The 16,660-nt window shown below is 44.5% G+C and overlaps 1 protein-coding gene and 1 long non-coding RNA gene across 3 annotated transcripts in view; one reads left to right on the forward strand and one right to left on the reverse strand.

Moving 5' to 3' along the window:
- GNB4 (G protein subunit beta 4) overlaps positions 1-16,198 on the reverse strand; it is a 44,447-nt gene extending 28,249 nt beyond the window's left edge. Inside the window, exon 1 of one of the 2 annotated variants that reach the window (XM_083504519.1) lies at positions 15,849-16,198. The gene's annotated coding sequence lies outside the window, so the exon portion shown is untranslated. Of the gene's footprint in view, positions 1-9,285; positions 9,421-15,848 lie in introns of those variants that run through there. The other variant, XM_083504518.1, reaches the window with a different exon arrangement.
- On the forward strand, positions 10,208-14,377 carry LOC310707548. Its single transcript, XR_014526567.1, has 3 exons — positions 10,208-10,528; positions 11,168-11,333; positions 14,113-14,377. It is a non-coding gene; the product is annotated as an uncharacterized lncRNA (long non-coding RNA).
- Positions 16,199-16,660: the final 462 nt, after the last annotated feature.

The raw sequence follows: 16,660 nt of genomic DNA on the forward strand, positions 1-16,660 counted from the left end.
TCCCTTTCCCCCACCAGACCACCATCTGATATACCCAGCCACCTAGCGTACTCAGTTCCCCTTTACTGAGACGCAGAAGTTTGATCAGGACTTCTCTTCCTCCCAATTAATTGGAGGGCCAAAACCCCTTAGTGCACTTACCCTTAGCTGGTTCCCTGTTTATTTCTCTGGTCCCCCCCGGTCCGTCGCCGTCAGTGGGCAGGGTATCAGACAGACGAGACTGCTGCGTTCCCCTGGAAAAAATTTTCCAGTGCGCGCGAGGTAGGCAGTAAGTGGTCCTCTCTCTTGTACCCTGCTCAGTAGGCGAAGGAGCTGCGTTCCAGCAGACCACTGATCCGAGTCGCAGGCACCATAAAATGTAGCACCCTGCTTGTGGTTAACGCTTAGCTGGAATGAAATATTCAACGCAGCAACAGAGAAATTAAAAAAATAATTTATTTGTCAGACAAATAAATAAGAGGCACAGTGGTATATGGTTACCAAGCTCTGGCCTGGCCTCCTGCCATTATGGCCAGCACTTATATTTCCTTAATCCAGCCCCCTTTGCTCCTCCTATGGCTGCCTCTGTCCCATCAGCCTGGTTGAAATTCCTATTGGCTGATTGGTATAACCAATCACAAAAATACACTCATATCCTACTGTCCTTATATGGAACACAAAGAGCTCTATATTGTTACATCTATAAATGACAAATAAGTATTAATATATCTTACATGCGTCTCAACAAGGAATCTTAATTACCAGCTCACCTCTTGCCCTCCTTGCCCTATTTGCCTTCTAAAACAAATGGTTAATCTTAAATTTTTATCTTAAACATATGTCAAGGATCTTGAGTTTCACATCAATATTGAAAGATCTCCTTCATTTGAAGGTTTCTAAACAAATATCTGACAACTTATATATCAGAATTGCTCGGATGGCGTCTTCTTGTCTGACAGGGGGGCTGGACTGGTGGCTGACTTAATTCCAGGATAAATACAACTCTTCTAGCATTTGTTAAATCCTTTGCATAATTACATTTAAGCCAGGATATTTCATACATTATCATAGATAGCTTTTTAGAAGGATAAACTTCCTAAAAGTAACAAGGAAGGAACAGTTTACAGCCTCAAAATAAAATAGGAAAAAAGCCTCTTCCCCTCTTCACACTTCCCCCCCTTCTCCAGCCGGTTTGTTTTCCATGTTCTCTTGGCCTTTTGACCTTAGGCTCAAGTTTAAGGCACACAGTTTTATTTTACTGTTTACCAAACTCTTAATTATGTTGGGTCCGTAACCTTGCTCTTCAGCCTGTATTTCCAGCTTTTACGACTTTGAGAAACTTGTCTCCTGCTACTGCTATAAATCAGGGAGGCCCTTGTTCAGGAGAGCAGGAAGATAAACAACTGCCAAAGTACTTAGCCAGCTGGTTTCTGCATGGCATGAAACTTTTGAAAGTCTAAGCCCATTTACCTGATCAAGATATAAGCCAATATATGCCTTGATTAAAATGCAGTCTATATTCAGATGCCACAATGGTTATTATTTTTTTATGTAGAACCTTATAGCAAGCAATGGCACAAGAAGAGTCTACAAGGAGGGGACTGGTACAGGAGCTGAAATTGTCTAATTTCAAGGCAAAGGGCAGAGGAGCCCCTTGTTGATTTCAGCAGCAAGCCCTGCTAACGAAACCAACAACAGACTCCTCCAGACTTTGCATTGAGATTAGTCTACCTCTTCGCTAATTGTCCTCTTTGAAAGTTGAGCACTAAGTCAGGACACTGTAAGCGTGGAGGGCAGGGAGAAGAAAGAGGACAGAGCTGTGTTACTTATTACAGGCAGTAACTATTCAGTAGATGCCTCTGACAATTGTGCAGCCTTGTTATAGCACTAAAGCTGCATTTTGTTAGCAACAATATTATAGTTCTGGAAAAACAGTGGGATAACCCTGAAACTAAAGTGCTTATCTGAAAGATCTCTGGATCTTGTACAATAAACGAGCAACAACCAAACAACTTGTTGTGTACTCTAGAAATGTTAAGGTATGTCCACAAAAAGATAAAAAATAATAGTTACTAATCATGCCTTCCATGCAACAAGAAAGCCAAAATAAAACAAGCCAATCAGTAGTATACAGAGGTCATAGGAAAAGAAGGAAACCCTATCATTCTCACAAACAATGCAAAATAATGTTTCCAAGGACTACATCTCCATATTTCAATAACAATAAAAAAGGAAAGGAAAGCTGGTAAGTTACTATTTTTTAGAATTTAGACAGTGGCACCTTTCTCCTCCACTGAGCCTCTTCGGCTTGCCAATCAGAAGGCCAGCAGTTCAAATCTGTGTGACGGGGTGAGCTCCTGTTGCTCTGTCTCATCTTCTGCCAACCTAGCAGTTCGAAAGCATACCAGTGCAAGTAGATAAATAGGTACCGCTGAACTCTGGAACTCATCACAGTTCTCCATGCACCAGTAGCAATTTAGTCATGCTGGCCACATGACCCAGAAAGCTGTCTGTGGACCAACACCAGCTCCCTTAGCCTGGAAAGCAAGATGAGCACCATACCCCATAGTCACCTTTGGCTGGACTTAATCATCCATGGGTCCTTTACCTTTAACCCCTCCTCCATAATCTGATGGGGGAAAGAAGTCTCAGTTCACAAACTGCACACTTCCTTAAAGCTATCAACAATAGCATATCATGGACAAAGGGTCCCAAATCCATGAACTCGGGATTAGGCAGAAAGCACCAGATAGCATGCACCACCATCATCCCACTGACTGTCTAGATGACTACAAATCCTCTGCGTAAGCAAGGCTCATCCTACCTGTTCTCACTGACAAGACGTGTTAGCTTAAAGTCAGATAATTCACATCCACCACGCTCCTTAAAACATGTGCTATTCTGTTCTGAGTCGATATGGTTCTCATTCTCCTACCTATCCCCCCGTTCTGGACCGTTCTTCACTTCCCAGTTCCTGCTCCTGTATCCTTTGGATAGGCAGCTATATCCTCAGCTTCACTCAACCCTATCTTTAGATCTCCCTTGAGTCGTCTCAACCCACTATGACTGTTTTACTCTTTCCTCCTCCTAGTTTTCCATGACTATGTCCTTGTCCTTTTCTTCTGGCTGTCGTCCCAGTACTCATCAATACACCCCTCAGTTGCAAAGCATGTTTTCCACTAAGGTCCTGGTCCTATAAAGAGAAAGAGGTTTATCCCTAAACAGAGGGGATTCCCACTAAGACATAAGCAGAAAAGATAAAATACAGGTAGTTTCATCTAAGAGAAATGAGTCCTTATTTGTACAGTATATGGTACTCCCAGATCACTCACTGTACCAAGAAGGACTCCTTTCTCTTAGATCAGGTATCTTAAGCCTTTTCAGACCCAGGACACACTTTAAACCCAAAAATGAATTTGGGGACCCATTTCTTAATTTTTTACAACGTATTTGCATGGTGGACCCAGCTGCGATCAGACCATGACCCATTAGCGGGTTCCAACCCACCAGTTGAAGAAAGGTGTCTTAGATTAAATTACTTGTATTTCAGGCCTTCTGGTGGGTTCTCCCAAAATTCTGAATATAACAGTTGGTTACCTGGAACACCAGGTGATGGTGGATGTTGCAGTGCATGGCTGCATGTCTATAATGTTGAGGTTTTTGCCTTTTTGTGTGTCTTGTTTGTGACACTCAGTTGTCTTTTTATTCCTGCTTTAATTTGCAGAATGAATTTAAAATGTTTTGTTAGTTACCCTTATAGAACTAATAGATCCACATTTTAACTTAAAAAAAGTTGAAGTCAAGGCGATATATGTCCTGATTAATGCCTACATAAGACAGACACACAGAGAGAGACACACCCTGAGGCAAATAAGCTAAGCCAAGTTTCCTTAACGAAGGGCAATATTAGTAAATATTTTGTACCAACATCTACTGATAAACAACAATCTGTGGCTTCAGAAAGCCTTCAGAGAAACATTGCTCTGCTGTGACTCACCATGGATGCGACACATGTTAGCAAGTCTGGGATTGTTGTTCTCTGCATGTACCATCAGTGCAGCATTACAAATATATATTCAGTCCAAGCTTTAAAACACAAACCTGTGTCTGCATATTTAACCACTTTGTCATTTCTAACACCCAAACAAAAAATTTTCAATAAGCCATGACAGCATTAAGCATCAAACATAAGGGATGCTAAAACCATGAGTAAATCACTGGGAAATCATGGAACCAATTGCCCTTGCCTTACCACAAGGTAAAAGTGCAAGTTCTTTAAAATGGCACTCATGTCACAAATCCCACATATCTTAAAATATTAGCTTAGAAAACAACTAAATATACGAAGTAGAACTTTGCTCCAAATCAAGATATCTTATCACCCTTACTTTTTACATACAAATAGATGGAACTAAATGGAAACTTCTTCAAAGGCTTTAGCCACATGATCAAAATTCCAGAAAAGGGACAGGCACGGTGGGGAATCTACTTTGCAACAGGTACAGCTACTAACAATTATAATTTTGCTAAATGCTTCATTTAGACTAAAATCTATACTACTGGCAACTCCCCACATAATCTCAATTTTCAAAGTGCTCGAGGTCACTAAGGTCAACTTCACACATGATGCACTGAGATAATTCCCATGAACAGGGAAAATATGTGTGTTTGGGATCCATATGAAGACTCGCTGCTGGGTGTAAAATTGACAAGTGGCTACTTGCAGTTTCAAGACTTTCAGTTTCTGAGCACCTACTGATCTCACCCATGCGCACATCATTGCAAGCCAAGATTCACATTAAGGTTCCAATGCGATATGCGGACAGTATTCCTCATCATCAGTGATGTCAGGGGTTTCTATTCAATAGGTTCAACATTTAGTCAGCCACATTCCAAGTAACACTCTGAATTCCTGTAACATATTGTCCCTGCCCCCTGCCTCTCTCTGTCTTTCTCTATATAACACATACAGGAATGCACCCAGACACACAAACGTACCCTAGGATAAGCATCTCTTACAGCAAAGTGAAATTAATGGGGCTTTAATTCCACAATGGGGAATAAAGATAAACCTCTAACAAATACCCAAGAGGAGTAGCACTAGATTTATTCTAGTTCTGCTCCCCTTGGCTAGGTCAGTGTTAGAGAAGGATTCTTACTGCCAATCTGGTGGCTACACTAAATCCACTGCTTTGCATAATTACCAGCAAGCTGCAGTTTCCCATTTCTTAAGTCCAACGGAACATGTGAAGAAATCCAGATATACGTATACAAGGCCAACATTTTCAAGCTCTGACTATTGTTGCTCTCAGAACCTGGTGCAGAACAGCTTCCTCTCTTTGAATGGTTGACAGGTAGTCATTGTAGACTTACAGGCAAAACTAACAAAGAGATTTTTACAACATAATAAAAAAAAAATGCTACGGCCATCAGAGGTCAGATAAATTTGTTTAGAAAAGGGGAAGCGGACCCAGGCTGTTAGTTGGCCTTTTCTCCTCCTTGGTATATTCTGAACTACAAGTAGAATGGTTCTGTACTTATCCTCATGTTCTTCACTATCAAGTTTTACATAAGAGTCACCAAATCTGGGCGAAACTGATCCTTTATTTTCTGCCCAGTTGATCAGTGCAATAAATATTACTCACAACTAATATTATCAGATGATTATTATTTCTTTTTAAAATTTCTATACCGCCGTTCATCTGGTTATCACATGCATGCAAAGAGACAATTTAATTTACACCAAGTTCATGAACTCAAATGTGAGCGACTTTTCCTATGGCAGGAATGGTTAACCATTTCCCAACAGTTAATCCTTTTCAAACTGTGACACTAACGATGCAACATGGATAGCTAAACTGATGCCAAAAGTGATCTAAGCAGTAAGGTTTTGTGGCAGTCCAGGAAAGCATTAAGAGACTGTGAGCCATGCTGCACTATAATGGATTCCTACTTGCCTCTCCTGAATTACCAGCTCACTAGACTAAAGGAAATAAACTACCCCAAGCAAAGGGAAAACACACCCATTCAGTACCTGGGTAAGGGAGGTGGGAGTAAGGAAAGGAATCATACGTAGTTTCATTCATGCATGGACTACCTAATATTATACACCAGGCACACTTAAGGAAAGTACTGGCTTCGCAAAGAAATTAGCTACTACAACACTGAAATTTCAAAACCGATGTAAACACTTGAAATTTTGTACAATTTGTACTATTGCCCTATATGATGGCTTTGGATGATTTATAAACCCATGTGTTAGTCGTAATTCATCATTTGCTACCCAGCATATACTCTTAAATCTATTAAGCGCAATACCAAGCCATTACCAAATGTGTATACTAATTTCCCTCCTAGCCCACCACAGATCATGGGATTTTGTGAGACACCATATCCAGGATTTGATATGTCAACACCCCATGCCTATCCATTCCTCATGCTGAGTAACATCCTTTATGCCATCAGCCAGTTTTACCACAAGTAAAAGGCAGCTTGCAATTGCCAACAATTACACCTTTTTTATTATTTTTGTATTTATTATTTCCACCACCCCCAAAAATGAATCCCAAAGTAGCATATAGTAAAAACAAGTTTAAAACAAGCTAAAAAACAGATGTAACGTATACAGTGGTACCTTAGTTCTAGAACTTAATCTGTTCCGAGAGTCCATTCAACTCCCAAAACCATTTGAAAATTAAGGCGTGGCTTCCAATTAGCTGCAGGAGCTTCCTGCACTCAACTGAGAGCCACATTGGACATTTGGCTTCCGAAAAACTTTCGTAAACTGGAACACTCACTTCCGGGTTTGCGGCATTCGGAAGACCATTTGTTCAGGAGCCAAGCCATTAAGCGCACCAAGGTACCACTATACAGTGGTGCCTCGCAAGACGAAATTAATCCGTTCCGCGAGTCTCTTCGTCTTGCGGTTTTTTCGTCTTGCGAAGCACGGCTATTAGGAGCTTAGCGGCTATTAACGGCTTAGCGGCTTTAAGAAAAAGGAAAGAAACTCGCAAGAACTCGCAAGACGTTTCGTCTTGCGAAGCAAGCCCATAGGGAAATTCGTCTTGCGGAACAACTCAAAAAACGGAAAACTCTTTCGTCTTGCGCGTTTTTCGTCTTGCGAGGCATTCATCTTGCGAGGTACCACTGTATATAAAAAATGATCCAATTTAACCTTTGCATCACAGATAGTGAGGGTGCCAGACACGCCTCCCTGGGGACAACGTTCTATAAATGGGGAGCCACCACTGTGAAGGCCTGTTTTTGTGTTGGCACCCTTCTACCTCAGTCAGAGAGGACAAAGGGAGAAGGGCCTCTGATGAAGAGCACAGGGTCCGGGTTGGTTCACATGACCTGACTTTCAACCCTTTTCTGCCTAGTAATCAAATGTCTTGTTTTGCAAAACTTTACACACCACCATCAACATATAAAACAAGTCTTGTGAGAGATGTGTATTATCCCTCTCTCTTTTGCCTACACCTACTAATCTCAGGGCTGTGGGTTTGACCTCCACGTCAGGCAAAAGATTCCTGTATTGCAGGGGGTTGAGCTAGATTTCCCTTGTGGTCCCCTCCAACTCCACAATTCTATGATACTTTTACTCTGTTAAAAAAAAAGATCAGAGGTGAAAATTGCTTTTCTGCCTCCCACTAACATATGATGTACTTTTAATACACAAGTGTCATGTAACGGGCTTCCCTGCTTTTTGCAGTGATATGAGAAAACCAGAAGTTTTGACCAAGATAATCCCATTAGCCTTTTTAACATCGACTCTTCCACTCTCTTCTTCCCCATCTATCATCCAAGGATGCATGCTTAAAATCCTTTAGCTATCTTCTGAAACCCACTCTATCCACAGGTAACAAGTCTATAAACACTGGAAGAGAACATGGGAATCAAAAGACAGCAGTTATCCCAGACAGAATCTGAGCACAATCCTGTAGATGAGGCACGAAAGTGGTTAAAGAATAGTAAAGCAGGTTATTTTATTTTCTTTTTTAACTGATCCTTTCCATATACACTCACACATGATTATGAATAAAATGAAGGTTCTAACCCATTCTTTAAATAAATAATAAATTGCTCACTCTGCTCACAAAAGTTGATAAGGCATCCAACAAAAGAATAAAAACAAAATGCTCTCAAAGAACACAATGTCTCCAAGCTGGCGGGGGGGGGGGGGGAGACTATTAACCTGTTCTGTATCAATGACGTGATATTTTACTAGAAGTTGTCTTCTAGCAACCAACAGCGTAAGGCTGACCAACAACTCTTCCAGGATAATCGGGACAAGAGAGTCGCTCTCAGGCCAACTACATCATACAAAGATAACCATAAGAGTGAATCCAGACCATTTGGAAGGCAGAACAGGCTCTTGCTTGGCACCAACATCCTAACCTTAATGTATATTTTACACAGATGTAAACCCCACTGCATTCAATGAGGCTTACGAAGCATTTACACCCCACCCTTTACACTTCACAATCGCTCTGTAAGGGAAGGTTAAAGCAAGAGAGTCAAGCCCTAAACTGGCCAGCCAGTTTCGTCACTGAACTGCTCCAAGGCACAGTAGACACTCATACTTCCACACGGGCATTTCCACACCAGAGCCCAGGTTCCAGAGGACTGAATGGGTTCGACTTCTGAGCAAACATGCACAGGGCGGGGCTGGAAGGCATGTAATGTGTGCATGCTAGAGGGAAAAGACTGGGGAAAAATAATGGAATGGCTCAGCTGGTAGAGCATGAGATCTCAGGGTTGTGGGTTCGAGCCCCACAATGGGCAGAAGATTCCTGCCTCGAAGGGGGTTGGACTAAGTCAGGCTTCCTCAACCTCAGCCCTCCAGATGTTTTTGGCCTACAACTCCCATGATCCCTAGCTAGCAGGATGAGTGGTCCGGGATGATGGGAGTTGTAGTCTCAAAACATCTGGAGGGCCGAGGTTGAGGAGGCCTGGACCTGGACTAGATGACCCTCACAAGTCTATGAGCCCGTGTGGCCCTCCAGGCATTGCTGGGCGGCCCCAGGGGCTGATGGGAGTTGTAGTCCAGCAATACCTGGAGGGCAGGTAACACAGGTTTCCCAGTGCCCACCCCCACCAGCCCTCAAGCATCCAGGGGGCTCCCTCTCCCCACAGCTTCTTCCATAGCTGGGGGGGGGGTCTCCTTCCTTCTCCCCCTACCCACCTCCAGCCCCAGACGCCAATCACTGAAAAGGGCGGGAAAGGGGCGCGCGCGGGAGGGGGGGCGTCTCGCCCTCACAGAGAAAACCCCGAAGCAGCGGAGGCAGACGGCCGCCGCACACCCACCTTCTTCTTTCCCCCCGAGCGGGCGGAAGGAGACGGCGAAGGGACAAGAGAGCCGGCCCGAACGCCGAAAGCTTGAGCGGGACCGAGCTGCGAGAGAAGGGGCGTGGCCAACGCGCTCCCGTCAGCCGCTCGCTCTTCCCCGGCCCCTTCGGACGGCCGAGCAGCCAATCAGAGCGCCGCCCGCGGCTATAAGTTTTCCAGGAGGCCACGCCCCGTTTCCTCCCTCCCCTCGCCCGCTTTTTTTCCTTCCCCAATGTCTCGTCACGGCGATGCCCCTGTGGTAACCGCCCAAGTTTCCTTGTTCCGTTATCGGGAGGGCTTCCCTTCCTCCACCACCACCCCCGTCACAGTTCTAAATGGACCAGCCCACACGCTGGCTTGAGCGGGGCAAGGAAAGGAAAAGGAGCGGGCAACTTCGGGGAAGAGGGGTGCGCCCTCTCTCCCTGCTGCGAGCCCAGCAAACTCGCACCCTCACACTCGACTGTGGAGGTTTTTTGTTAACTAGGGAGTAGTCAGCCTCATTCACCTTCCCGGGGCTTGCTTCTGAGTAAACACGCAACAGTTGAAGCGTATTTTTTTTTTAATGTATTTCCTCCAACAACCCTGTGAGGTAGGGTCACGTTTAGCTGTAAGCCGCCTGGAGCCCCCAGCAGTGGGAAAGGCGTGCTACAGTAACAACAACGACAAATAATAATAATAATAATAATAATAATAATAATAATAATAATAATAATAATAATTTATTATTTATACCCCGCCCATCTGGCTGGGTTTCCCCAGCCACTCTGGGCGGCTTCCAACTGAATATTAAAAACAGTACAGCTTCAAACATTAAAAACTTCCCTAAAGAGGGCTGCCTTCAGATGCCTAACAAAGGTTAGGTGAGGGGCAATGACTGCCCCCCCAAAGTCTGCCCCCCCCACCCCAGCATTTTCATGGCCAAGTGGGGATATGAACTCCGCTCTCCCCAAATCCTAGTCCCAACACTAACCAGTACACCATCTGTTTTCCAGCCCAACCTAAAAGCACACCATATGCACGGTTTGCAAGAAGGGTGAATAAGAAAAGCCCGGCTGGATCAGACCGAAGCAAAGGTCTTTTTATTCCAGTGTCCGGTTCCCCCATTGTGGCTGACTCATAGCTGTTAACCTTCCCTTTTTTTGCAGGAAATTCCCTTATTCCAGCGCTGTTTCCCGCTGCTATCCTGGATTGTTAGATATCCCATAGACTGTCCCCGGGACAGGTAAGGCTGCTGATCCCTTATTTTCGAGGCTGCTGATCCCTTATTTTCAAATATGAAAGTTGACAGCTATGGGCTGACTAGATGGCCACAAGTTGGGCAGGATGGCAGGGCCAGCCCAGCCATTAGGCAAAGTGAGGCTACCACCTCGGGCAGCGGGATCTACAGGGGCAGCAGATCCCAGTGTAGATCTTTACGTTTCCGAGCGCAATTCAAAGTGTTGGTGCTGACCTTTAATGCCCTAAACGGCCTCAGTCCACTATACCTGAAGGAGCGTCTCCACCTCCATCATTCTGCCCGAACACTGAGATCCAGCTCTGAGGGGTTTCTGGCGGTTCCCTAACTGCAAGAAGTGAGGTTACAGGAAACCAGGCAGAGGGCCTTCTCGGTAGTGGCACCCGCCCTGTGGAACGCCCTCCCACCAGATGTCAAAGAGAAAAACAGCTACCAAACTTTTAGAAGACGTCTGAAGGCGGCCTTGCTTAGGGAAGCTTTTAATGTTTAATAGACTATTGTATTTAAATATTTTGTTGGAAGCAGCCCAGAGTGGAGGGTACAAATAATAAATTATTATTAATTATTATTATTATTTCTCCCCTTGTTCCCGATGTAAATCTTCATTCACCGCTTCTTCCTTTGCAGGAGATGGGCCACATTTTGTGGTTCACCTCAGAGGCTAAAATGTCTTGGGCTAGCCCCACAGGATGGAAATAGCCCTTTCCTGTGACTGCTTCCCTCCTTCCCACAATCGGTATACAGAGCTATGCAGCTTCAGAATTTGATTCTATGCCTCCTTCCTTACGGGAGAGTAAGTGTCACTTAAGTCACTGGGTCTTACTTCTGAGAACAGCTACATCATTTGCAACACAATCCTATATGTTCAATGGGGATTCCTGCACAGGTTTGCAGCCTTGGTAGATAAAACACTTCAATTGATGTGCTCTTGACCTCCCCCCATGGGCGTAGCCAAGACTTTTGTTGGGGGGCAGAACCAACATGATTGCTCAGTTAAGTATTCCTATTTTTTTACTTGATCTGGAGGGGCAGCTGCCCCTGCCTGCCCCCCCTTGACTACACCCATGCCTCCCACCCCCCATTTATCTGGCAGCAAATGCATATACAGTTTTAAATGTAGGTATGAAAATAATTGCTATGATAGAAAAGGCATTCCCTCCCCATGTGGGAGAGAAAAAGGCATCTGTTAAGATGATGTCTGCCAAGGTCCATTTATCTCTCAATAAATATTTCCTGGATACCTTACAGAAAAAAATATTTAAAAGACAGCATACTAATTAAAACCAACAATAAGAGAGAGCAAAAGAAAAAACTTCATTACAACAGAGTCAGCATAAAACAATATACAGCCCAGACTTAAAGGGCAATAAAAAAAGCCCGAGTGAATAAAAATATCTTCATCTGGCACCAAAAAAACTGTAAAGAAAGCACCAGGCAAGCCTCTCTGCGGAGACTATTCCATAGTCCAGGTGCCACTACAGAAAAGGCCCCCCATCTGTAATGGCCACTCGGTGTGCTTCTTTTCCTTTAGAACCTTTTAAATATGCAAAGATACTTTGTTTCATACATTTTGTCAACAAAAACTTACATAATTAACTGAGATTTATTTCTCTATGTTCCCCCGTACCCAGGAATAAGGTTGTAAACTCTTATTTGGGAATAAGCCACATTAAATTTAATAGGTTTTACTACTTATGAGTAGGTACAAGTACCAATATTTATTTCAGTACCTATGAAGCTGCTTTACAGAGATTAACCCTCCCTAGCACGCAACATATAAAAAAATATTCAAAATTATTCAATTACTGGTATTCAAAATGTAAGTTACAAACCATAAAACCACCATATACAAAACATCTAAAATATTTTTTCTTGTAAGCAAACATACATAGTGCTGGTCTCCCATGTACTTGAAGTGAGCCTTCCTGAAATGAAATGGGTTTTACTTCTGAGTAAGCAAAACTAGGATTGGGTTCTGTACGGCATTTGAGCCGCATGTAAAATGTGGTCTTTGCGTTGCGGATCTCTGAGTGCAGACGTGTTCAAAGAAGCCTACACATGTACAACACTGTGCACATAGTTTCCGCACGATATGCACAGAAGTGTACCAATGGGTATCCCACTTTGCAGAGATCCGCACTCAGTGCGTAGAGGCAGAGACTAGGGATGACGCAATGTCCAACATGGAGGATGGAGCCAGTAAGAGCAGCAGTAAGCATATGCCCTAAGCCTGGAGCTACACATTAAGAGGTTGTAAGAGCATGCTGCTGTTGAGTTATGCAGAGCCCTCACTGGCCAGGCAGAAAGTCAGTTACAATCAACTACAGAGAAAACAATTATTTAATCAAAAATCATTTACAGTGTAACTCAGCACATGTTTGCATGGGGAAAAGTTCCACTCTATTCAAGGGAATGCAGTCCTAGAAAGCACACATATAGCTGACAAGTTGTGTGTGTGTGTTTTCCAAATAATGGCTAGTGTTGGAAAGGACTTGAGAAACCCAGCTTCAAATCCACACCAAAGCTTTATTTATCTTCCTCCAAAGGGTTGTTGTGAGCATAAAGAGAAGGTTCGTGGATCAAATGCACTGCCCTAAGCTCCTTAAAGGAAGAGCAGAATGAATGTAGTATATAATAATTATGTAATGGAAATAATAGAATAGCTAATAGAAGGTTAAATCACCAGAACTTCAAAGTAGTGTTAAAAAAATGTGCCTGGTAAATCACAGCTAGGAGGAGGATTTTTATCAGGACTATAGCACATAAACTGCAATCCCACTCCTGATCCCCCCCCCCGCAAAAAGCCACTATTTACACATTTGTAAAGATGAAAGCAGCTGCAAGTGCCGCATTTTAACATCACATGCAGTTTAGTCCCAATGCATGCAATATGTGAACATGGAGAATGTTCATCCAAAGCACAGAGTTGCGTTTTCTATGGGAACTTTGTAAGAGAAAGAAAAGACGAGGAGGAAGATTTACAAAATGTTTTTAAAGGGCTTCAGGAGTGCTCCCACCATTCAGATTTGCAGCAGGGAATTACTCAGCTTCTAACGAAATAACAGAGCGAATAAATTTTCCCTTGCTAGGAAAAAAAAAGGAGGCATTATTATCTCCTGAGACAAGCAGGTTAACCCCCTATGCGAAATGTGTTTTGATGTCCCACAACAACTGCCTAACAACACATGAATTGCCTCCTAAGGCCTTGATCCCGTGTTCAAAGAAGCCCACGCATGATCAACGCTATGCACATACGCTACATATGGCACAGCAACAAATCCAGCAGAATATGTCCCCTCGCCTTCCCTATGCCTGTACAGTGCAAAAGACCGCGCAACATTTTTTTTTTTTACAGGAAATTTTCCAATAGAGAATTTAATAATTCCACCTCGCTTGCATTCTGTACTCACAGGAACCAATATGGTGGAAACTGTCTTTATCATGCTAGGAGAGACATGAGGTACTCAAACAGCAGGGCACCACTGCTGCAATGTACCTAGTTTGGTTGTAGTTTGGAGAACGGCACCATATTGTCTACGCATATCTCTGCATTTATTTATTTATTTATTCAGGTCTCCAGCATCTACAGGCAACAAGTCCCGTCTTCTTACTAGACGCAGTGTGCAAACTTCATCCCTCATCTTTGAAGGCTACGCACTGACATTTAAATTAAAACGCACCAAGAACATTTTCGTACCTGCGCTGGGTTTTTTAAACTCTTGCAGCAGGGAATGGGGTAAATCTACAGCAAAAGAGGATTTCCAGGTATTAATTTTCACTGGAAACTAGAACAGGGTTCTCAACCCCATCCTTGCCAATAAATTGAAGAGATGCAACATCAGCTTACCTGAGACAAATGCCCCAATTCTAAAGCGTCACTTTGAACTAAGCCCCTTTCCCACGTAAGTACTCGCTTCCCACACAGTGGTCACAATCCACAGCCTTGCACTGCATTCTAGCACCACCACATGCATTGCACCTACCAAACAGATTGCTGGCTCTGGTGGTGCCTATCAGAGATAGGAGGAGGGAAGAGGATCCAAATAACTGGGTGGCCACCCACTCGTAGACCTGACCCAGCCAAGATACTCGTTTGCAACAGCCCTTACGTGCGGCACCCGTTGGCGCATGAAGACCACATCCAGCAAAGGTAGCCAGTTGCCTCGAAGAAACCTGCAAAGATTGCCTTTTGCAGGGGTTTGAGTTCTTCAACGTTTAAAGATACAAGCGTAATGGGGTTTGAGATATGGGCATTGCCGCACAACAGCCTAGTTCACCAGAGGCATAAAACGGACTGAAAAAAGTAGCGTGCTTATCAACGCAACATTAGCAAGACACAGCGGAGGATACGTCAAAGGGTCAATAAGAACAGTGGCATTAATGGTCATTATTATTATTATTACTTGATTGCCTTTTGCCAGCTGAAAAGCTAAACCTAACAATTTCCTGGAGAATCAGGGCATGGATTCTAACCACTTGTTGTAGCAGGACGCACCAGCACACACAGTGGCAAAAGGGAGGCAATAAGCTCGTGTGAATGAATGAGCCGCCTGCGGTATTATTATTGTTGTTGTTGTTACAATGAGACATGCAGATTTGGCTGTGAATTTAAAGCCCCCTCCCCATTTTTAACCAGGAAATAATATCGGGGGGGGGGGAGTGAGAAGACACCAACAACATACAGTCTGGCCACAACCATTCATTGCGGCAGTGTGCCACTGTCACGCCCACATTGGTCTTCTGATCCGCCCCTGGGATTTCCGCGAAACCCGGGAGGTTGCAGAGAAAGTCCCGGGGTGGGAGGGAAATCATGGCTATCTAGGTGTGCCTTTAAAAAGCCGCCGTCGCCACCACCTCCTTGGGAAACGAAGGCGCCTTTTTTTGCGCATTTGCAGTCAAAGAAGCCGCGCATCGCATGCATGCACGCACGCACGCTAACAAAAAGGAAAACGCGGGCTGGATCGATATTCGCATTATTAATGCAGGGGGTTCCCCGTGGGTAGGAGGGGGGGAACACGACACACACGGAATTGTCTTTCTTTACAAATGGGCGTCGCCACACTTTTTTTGCAGCAGCCTGAGCAATGCCTGAGCCTTTTGTTAGCTAGGGAACGGATGCGAACAGCCGCTTGCCCCCTTAATCCGGAGTGAACCCGGACTTCGGTTCCCCAGCCCCCGACTCCCGATGCAATGCACGCGATTCTTTCCGGCGACCCTGAGCAGCTGCTTTTTGCAGCCTCTGCGATCGAGCGCGGTTCCAGCACCAATCAATCAATCAATCCAATTATCGACAAGGGGATCTACTCACAAGACTTGGCGAATTCCCCTCCCTGTGCGTCGCCGTCTGCGCCTCTGCTGCGTTTTCTCCTCCTCCTTTTCTGCTTCTTTTGTTTTCCCGCTTTCCCTTTTCTTTCCGTTTAAGGCTCCACTCTGAATGTCACAAAATAAATGCGTCCATTGTGCATTGCAACCACCCCGAAGCCTCGCTTGAACTGGAGCGGTTCCTCTCCCACTTCCCCCTTTCCTCGTGTGCTCATCCAACGTGATGGACAGTTGCTATGGTTTCGCATCTCTGACGTCAACGACATTAAAGAGAAAGAGCTTTCCTTTACTGCCTGGGATAACTCCCACCAAGGAGCACAAAAAAGAGACAGACAGAAAGAGGATTTCTTGTGCAGTCGAGCCTGGCAGGGCGTAGTCCAGGCACCTCCCATTTCTTCCCACTGAGGCAGCTATCACTCAGTAATTACTGCAGAGATATTAGGATTATTAAGCCTTGCCAGGGATGCTTGCATACTGGGCTGGCGCTACTATTAGGCAGACTGAGGCAGCCGCCTCAGGCGGCAAGGTGCTGGGGGGCAGGCAGCAAAGTGGTGGGTGATGTCGGCCAGCCCTGTGCCCCATAAGGCCGCCCGCCACCCTCGGGGGGTGGGGGTCGGTGTGGGGCAGCGTCTCAACCCCCATAGTGAACTTAAGAGTCAACAGCTAGTCTGGTTAGCTTCTGAGTGTGGAAAGGTTGTTGGAGGCAGGGGGAGAGGGAAAAAATAATAATCATCCCCTTTGTCTCAGACAAGGAAAATGCCTTGGACTCACAAATATTAACATGCACTTAATGCAATA

The sequence above is a fragment of the Podarcis liolepis genome (assembly GCF_965112155.1).
Source record: "Podarcis liolepis genome assembly, chromosome: 5".
NCBI lineage: Eukaryota > Metazoa > Chordata > Lepidosauria > Squamata > Lacertidae > Podarcis > Podarcis liolepis.